The following is an 8,334-nucleotide window of genomic DNA, read 5'->3' as shown; positions in this document are numbered from 1 at the left end:
CGCATTCCACCACAAAAACAGCACATTCTGGAAATTCTCAGCAATTCAGACATCTACTATGAAAGGAGAAAAAAAAAATTAACATTTCTGGTCACTTAGCTCTCATCAACTTGAGATGTTAACTCCTCTCCCTCCCTCTCCCATTGCTGTCAAACCAGCATGTTTTGTTTTTATTTCGTACTTTCAGCATGTGCAGGCTTTTGATTCTCAATCACTGCTGCACAGTTACTATCAGATATGATCTACAGACTGGTCCGAGTGCTCAGCTGTTACACGTGTCGCTTGCAAATGGACCAGAGGATCTGATGGAAAGTAAACCCGTTGCTCTGGAGCTGATGGAGGTGAGCTACCGCTTTTGAATTCTGGCGGTGCATCCTGTACAGGTACTTTCTTGAAAGTTGGACAGGTATTCTATAGTTTTAAAGAAGCAACAATGAAAAATCGGCGACAAAAAAGTCAAAGGTGGAATGAGGTGTGGCTTGGTGGTTGTTAGGGCATATTCTGCAGTTCGGGTATGTTGCAAATATTAATTTCACCCGCAACCAATCTTCAGATTAGAATGTGGATTGCAGATTAGATTTGAAACGCAGCTCAATACAATTAGTCCTCAGATGTCTGCATATGTTGAATGTAGCCTAGAGTCAGTGGAGATCAACGTTCATTTTGGGTGAGTGGAGTGTGGGTGCGAAGAAGGAGGTATGAGAAAACTATATGTAACTCAAAGGAAGCATTGTAGTTACATAGTAACTATAGAATTGCCCCACTGCTACCTTTGATATTTAGGATATACAAATGTCATGTAATATTGGGCTGAGAGGCCTCTCCTTACAAGAGGGTCACAATATGATGCTGGCTGCTCATTTTCATTGAATAAAATACTTCTTTACCCACTATCTTCAGTGTCTGTCTGACTTTGTTCCCATCACAACAGAGGGGAATCTGGAGATGTTAGTATTCCCATGGGAGGTGACGTAGGTCCTAGTTTGGAGATGTCATCAAAGCCTTGGAAAATTACTGGAGTGTATCTTTCAGAAAGTAAATCCTACAATCATTCTACTGACCTAATTTCCTTGGGACTGAGAAACAGAAAAGTTATGCAATCTGATTTCAGCAATATTGGTCACAAGTCATGGAAAGGCATTTTGGGAGATACTCTCCTCACTCATAACAAGAGGTAAAACCTCAACCGAGACTATTCTTAAGCATTTGGTATGTTCAAGTTAACACTCCAGAAAAATTGAAATCAAGCATCAGATTTTGGAAGATCAGCATTCCCTCTTGTATTCATTATCCAAGAAAATACAGTACACAGCATGTTACATCATGTAGTTCTGATTAAGGACAAAGGGCAGTGTTCCATAATGCAGGAGAATGAGTCCCCTTTTTACTGGCTCTGAAACAGACTCTAATTGTTTCTTTTTCAGGCTCTTGGCTATTCCTGGCAGTGGATCTATTTTGATGGTAACCATGGTGATGGACTTTGATAAACAGGCACACAGAACATGTAAAGCACTTGCATGGAATTTCTAGTTTAAGTGATTGGTGATCTAGAGAGAGGGCTGTCTTCTGCGAGGGACTTCTTCAAAAGGGTGCCACGGTAGTTTAGCAGTTAGTGCGACACTGTTACAGCTCGGAGGGTTCCAGGGTTCAGAGTTCAGTTCTAGCACTGTCTGTATGCATCTTCTCCCCATGATCAGATAGGCTTCCTCTGGGTGCTCTGGTTTCCTCCCTCAGTCCAAAGATGTTCCAGGTTGGTAGGTTAATTGGTCTTTGTAAATTGTTCTAGGATTAAACTAGTGTGAATAGTTCAATGGTTCCATTTAATATCACAGAATGTATACAATATACAACCTGAAATTCTTGTTCTTTGCAGACATCCACAAAAACAGAACAGTGCCCCAAAGAATGAGACCAAAGACGTTAGAACCCCAAAACCCCCCCTCTGCACTCCCCCTCCGTTGCACAAGCAGCAGCAAAACAGTGGCCCTCCCCCTCCCCACTTACTTCAGCACAAAAAGCGTAAGTGGTTTGCTGGGTGCTGTGGCTCGTTGGGCCGGGAGGTCGTATTGTGTGCTGTATCTCTAAATTAAAAAAACAAAGTCAGAAAACAGACAATAAGCTTCGCTTTTCACTATGTTTTACTGACCAGCAACACCAGCTCAAAAATGTGAGCAGTAATAACAGGAACCTTATGTGTTATAAAACAGAGGACCAGAATTAGGCAAGTTGGCCCATCAAGTGCACTCTGACATTTGATCATTGGTGATTCATTTTACCTTTTACTCTATTTTGCTTTCTCCCTATAAACTTTTGACGTCTTTTCTAATCAATGGGGTATTTCAGCTTGGAGTTATTACTTCTTCAGAAGTATGGCAAATAGATGATGCCAATCGGTGTGCCTATTTTTCTGAGGAGAAATAGATCAGTATCATTCATTTCCCATACTTCTGAGGGTATTTCTCCATGACCCCCAACATCCCAACACCTGGCCCTCATGTGGCAGCTGCTGCAAGGCAAGGTTACAACAACGTCCAGGCAAGAATAATTCACAGAAGGTGTGCAGCCAGCCCAGCCAAGACAGGTGTTTGAAGAACACCTTCCCTTTGCATGGCAGGCAAGTCAAATTAAGGACACAAACAAGGGATTGTAGGGTAACTACTTGGTCTGTTACTTCATGAGTTCTGAAGCACACCCAGGGTCGGCTTTATTCGGTACAACTTACCTGAATGTTAATGCAAATGTCTGCTCAGCTAATCAAGTGACAGCAACTCAATGCGTAAGAGCATGCAGACATGGTCAAGAGGTTCAGTTTTGTTCAGACCGAACATCGAAATGGGGAAGAAATATCACTTAAGTGACTTTAACCGTGAAATGATTGTTGGTGCCAGACAGGGTAGTATGAGTATCTCAGAAACTGCTGACCTCCTGGGATTTTCACACACAAGTTTCTAGACTTTACAGAGAATGGTGTGACAAACAATAAACGTCCAGTAAGCGGCAAGTTTTCTGGGTGAAAGTGCTTTGTTAATGAGAGAGCTCAGAGGAGAATGGCCTGACAATAAGGCGACACTAGCACAAATAACAACGTGTTACAACAGTTCTATGCAAAAAGGCATCTCTTAACACACAGCATGTTGAACCTAGAAGTGGATGAGCTGCAGCAGCAGAAGACCACCAACACACACTCAGTGGCTCTTTGTTAAGTATAGAAGGTACCTAATAAAGTGGCCACTGTATGTGTTATTGGCCTTTGACATGCAGATTCTAATGGCTATTGATACTGTATTATAAATTGATGGTGATTGATTATGCAAATAAGGAATGTGAACATCTACAGTATCTATATCCAACTAGAAGATTTCTGTATAAAACTTTAGAGCAGTTCGGTGACAAGGGCCAGGCTGTTCTCCTTGTCCACAAATAAATAAAGTGTAATTAGGGAACGAGTGCAAATTTTCAAGGTTCAGTTAATCGGCGACGACACTTGTATTTAAGGAATGCACTGAACGAAATGAAGTGTAACCGTGGTGATGTGGAAACTAAAAAATCCCCTGACCTGTCAAGACAGCAAGAAGAGCAGCTGAGAACTTCAGGGTTTCTCCAACACCAATTAGCCAATTCCACAAGGATCTCCAACAATGAACATTCTGCTGGGGAAACCCAGTAGGTTCAACAGCAACTGTTTGGTGGAGGTTTGAGGAGGTTGGGAGGGAGAAGGAAAGGAATCAAACCTTGGAATCAGATGCTGCTTGACCCACTATGTTCCTACAGCAGATGGTTGGTTGCTCCAGATTTTACTTTCTATTATCTCATTTGCCTCCAAAGGGATCTTCCCTAGCCTGAGTAAGGGCAGAGTCTTGGAAAAAATCCAACTAAAGTCCAGAAAAGGGATTGGAATTACTAACATGCAGCATGGGGGACGGTTGGAAAGCAAGAGACAGGTTTAAAGACGAAGAGAGTGAGAGAATATCTAAAGACACGTAACAGTAAAGAGGGCAACCAAATCAGATTGAAAGATTGAAAGAAAAAGTTGAGGGAAAGACCGAAACTGTGTGGAAGGCTAAAGAGAACAGCGAGGCTAACAAGAAGAGGGAGGGTGAATGACAGGGAAGGCAGCTAACTGAAATTCTGCAGTGGGCAAAAAAAAAGGATCCAAAGCCTTGGACAAGGGAACTAACCACTGAAGATGACTGAGTGTCACATAAAATACCATTGATACTGAGCGGCCACTACTGGAGACCACAACTTTCAATTTCATTCCGTTACACAGATTTCAGAAAAGTCATGTTTCAAAGTAACACACATTAGGCAGAAAAAGCACAAATTACTAAACATAGAGTATTTTGAAATTAGGCTCATTGAATACTAGTGCATTAATATATTTCTACCAGATTTTCTTGCTTGTCATTTTAATGAAATTATTTACAATAAATCATTGCTTATTGTTGTACTAAAGAATGTTCTACACTCAGCAAGCTCAGCCTCACCATCAAAAGGGGAGTAATCTATTTATCTGTTTTTCCTCTCCACTGCTATCTTGGCATGGAGCATAAGGGGTTTTATGCTGGATCTAATTTCACAATGCAAAAAGCCATGCTTCAGTCACTGATAAATATAACACAGATTTGTTTTCCTTTCACAGGCTCCTGGCAAGATGGTGCTGGCCCTATTGAATAGGATTATGTACAGAGTAGTCAAAACAGGTCAGTGTGATGCATATCTAACTATTGGCCCATATGTTTCAGAGTTAAGTGCTTAGTTCCTTACTAATCCACTATGTCAAGCATGATCTTAAGTTCATATATTAGACTACTGCACATATTTTCAGCCACACTTGATTCCCCAAAATACTTAACATGTCTGCACTGAATGCTTCAGTATGTTTCTGTTAATTGGAGACGTGTTAATGCCAGTGTTAAATGAGTGCAAAAGAATTTATTGTGGGTATACTGTGTATATAATATCCAGTCACTCACATTTACAGCCCTGTCATCTTAGGGCAAAAATCCACAATCAGACCCCAGACAGACTTAAAAGCAGATCTCTTCACCAATTCGTGATCTGCTCTGACAGTCAATTAAAGTGGGGACTGCTTCAGAGATAAAGTACAAAAACAATCCAATAAATAGAATTTAAAAAAACAAAACAACCTGCATGTGCAGTTGACATTAACAATTAATGTCGTCAAGGTAACTCCAATGACATCTGACTTTGTTTCTGGAGACTGTAACCAAGTCAACACTAAATCCACATTCCTATAACTTGCACCATTTCCTCTATGATTTAAATTAAGCGTGCCAAAATGTGTTGATACTATAACTTCAATTTTAAAGCACAAAGGAAGAAAATGTCTTAGCCTATTGTTGACATTTATGCGATTTCAATCCCACTTCACCGAAGCTACCTTTTAGAGGTCTTCTGAAGTAGCCACCCTGATTTATCACAAAGACTGATCCAGACTGGCCTGAAGGACCTCAGATTACCCAAATGATGGTCCTACCAATACTACCCTAAACCTGGAAAATGAATGCACAGAGATTTGCGTGCATTCAGCTGAAACTCCACACAAAAGTCTCAACTTCCTTTAGAAAAAGATGCAACTTTGTTGAGGGCTGAAACTTAATTAATTTCCTTTTGGGGTTTTTCCTCATTTTGCCCCATTTTCAAGGGGGCAGAACTTCCACTTGCTTTCCGCCACTCCCACCCAAAGCACAAACTGTATCCTATGTGGTGGTTGGCATCTGTCTATCTCGAAGGACAATGGGTGACGATGATCATCATCGCAAGCCTGGGCGGAAGGTATGGAGAACCTGAGATACCCAGTTATCAAGGTTACCCTCTCAGCCTCACCAGCGTAGTGCAAAGGAAAGCTTATGAAGCAATACTTTAGGCACCAGCTTGGCTGCAGGAACTGCTGGAAGGATGTTCAATGACGTCTAGCCACCTTAGGGGCTCCACTCTGTATTTGCTGGCTGAGTTTACTCTCGTAGCCTTCGTCTCTGCCGAGGCTGTCCATAATGCAGTGGGGCTATTTACCCATAGCTGGGGATCTGGTTCACGAGCACCAGGGTGTGTCCGCACACCGGTGGGCCTGTGTCCTACGTGTGTAAGGGCCAGACCTCCTCCCCTTCCTCTGTAGCTCAGCCTGAGTCTGAAAGGAGTTCAGTTTCCGTGTGTCACCAGTGAGGAGGCACCACATGAGGCTTGCTGTTAGAGTGGCGATGTACAGGCAGGGAGAGACTTGCACATTCAGCTCTCCTATTCGCAAGACTGCTAGCCAGCAGTGGAAGCTGAAGGTGTGAGCAACAAGCACTACCCATTACACTAGCACACTAGACACATCACAACAGCCATCTTATCGAATGTATTTGTTAGTAAAAGAGAGAAAAAAACTGAAGGGTGCAAAACATAGAACAGTAGAGCACAGTACAGGCCCTTTGGCCTACAATATCGTCCCAGCTAATCTAATTCTTCCTCTTAGTTAGCCCACAAATCCCCATTTTACTTTCCTCTAAGAGCCTCTTACATGTCCCTAACTTCTCTGTCTCTCCCGCCAGGCAGATGGGTTTGAGGTTCTTGCCACCCTGTGTATAAAACTAAACCTCAAATAAACTTTTCTCCAGTCACCTTAATGACTTCTGCTTCTATCCATGACTAAAGACAGTCTTAGTCAAACAGCTTCGGACCCTTCGGCTGCGAAGGACAGTGCAGAGATGGAGGAAATTTACAACCCACTGACCTTCAAGTAAACAAAATGTCGACAGAAAATTGTATGACCAAGCTTTGCAGCTTGCTTTCCAAGCTTTGTAGTTAATTGACCTTAAGTAACACACAGACTGCTGAAGCTTGGAGTGTGTGCAGAGTTGAGCTTTGCTACTATTGGAGCCTGTGATTTATATTTTGATAGTGTGTTTCTGGGCCGATTGAGTGATCTGGCGTTTTGCTGTCGCTGAGGGAGTTCAGTGAGGTTTCGAGTGAAGTGTGGGTCCTGGAGACGGGGCACAAGTCCATGATCGGCTCCATTTCCTCTCGCTGATCTCACCGATTGAAGTGTCAGGGAAGATTGAAGTCAACCAGGACAAGAGGGCAGGCGAGCGTCTTGCCTGTGTTCACCGCTGTCTGCCTGCGTTTGACCAGTGCCTCTCTCTCTCTGTGTCTTGCTCACTGCTCCGAGAGGAAGGTGCCTGCGTTTGACCAACCTCTCTCTCCCCCTCTCACTCAATGCTGCTGGAGGATGGCACTGGAGTCTTGGGCGTTGGGCAAGGGTTAATAGACGTAGTTTGTGGATTGGACTCTGTATTTCATGTTGTGATGTGTTTCTGGTTTCTGGTCACTCCTTTTTTATTGCGATTTAGTACGAATTTGATCGGGGCAGACTGTCGGTCAACGAACGGTGCAGTGCTAAATTGAACTGAACTAAACCAGGACATCAAAGAATATGGGGAGAAGGCAGGGGAGTGGGGATGACTGGAAGAATTTGATCAGCCCATGATTGAATGGTGGAGCAGACTCGATGGGCCAAATGGCCTACTTCTGCTCCTATATCTTATGGTCTTAAACTGAGCATTCCTGGACTATATCAATGACTCTGTGGTTTAGTGTTTTATATTCTGTGTTTTTTGCTGTTTGGGTGATTTACTCTTTTGTTTTGCACGTTGGGTGTTTGATGTTTTCTTTGAATGGGTTCCCTGGTGTTTCTTTGTTTCATGGCTGTCTGTGGGAAGATGAATCTCTGGGTTGTGCACTACATACATACATCGATAATAAATGAACCTAATATGTACATTTCTTTGATTATTAAATGGGAAATTCCGGCCACTGAGGTAAATGCAGGAGCATCACAGGAAGCCTTTCCAATTCTGGATCCTTCAAACTTCTCACTGGCAACAAACAACATGGGACGATGTGTCACTATTTATTATTGGAAATCTCACATGTTTCATACACCAATCTGTTGGGTCTTTTCAGAAATCCGATAATGTGACTTTTCATCAGTTTCTTGCACGAACTGCTTCTAGCTGATGATCATAACACTTGAAAATATGTGAACGAAACACTTAATGATAACTTTCTCAATCCAAAAAAAATTACTCTCGTTTTCAACAGTTGGTAATTATTGACTTACAGTAGTTCAGATACCCTGAAAAACATATTAATGCCAAGAGACTTGAAATGTTGTTTTAATAAAAACATTTGTTTTACTTTGTGAATTGGATGAAGTTATGATATAAAGATATAATATCATTTATGACTTGAATTGATAAAGTACATGTAAAACATATCAAAGCGTTTTACTTAATAAAAGCACAGCAATTTAAATGCATAAATATGGTT

The 8,334-nt window shown here is 42.0% G+C and overlaps 1 long non-coding RNA gene across 1 annotated transcript; it reads left to right on the top strand.

Moving 5' to 3' along the window:
• The first annotated feature begins 245 nt into the window (after positions 1-245).
• Positions 246-7,437, top strand: LOC140212563 (uncharacterized). The gene is made up of 3 exons (XR_011889747.1): positions 246-341; positions 4,643-4,703; positions 6,908-7,437. It is a non-coding gene; the product is annotated as an uncharacterized lncRNA (long non-coding RNA).
• The last annotated feature ends 897 nt before the right edge of the window (positions 7,438-8,334 follow it).

The sequence above is a fragment of the Mobula birostris genome, chromosome 19 (genome assembly GCF_030028105.1).
Source record: "Mobula birostris isolate sMobBir1 chromosome 19, sMobBir1.hap1, whole genome shotgun sequence".
NCBI classification, from domain to species: domain Eukaryota; kingdom Metazoa; phylum Chordata; class Chondrichthyes; order Myliobatiformes; family Myliobatidae; genus Mobula; species Mobula birostris.
The sequence above is the reverse complement of the archived record's forward strand: the minus strand, read 5'-3'. Positions and strand labels throughout refer to the sequence as shown.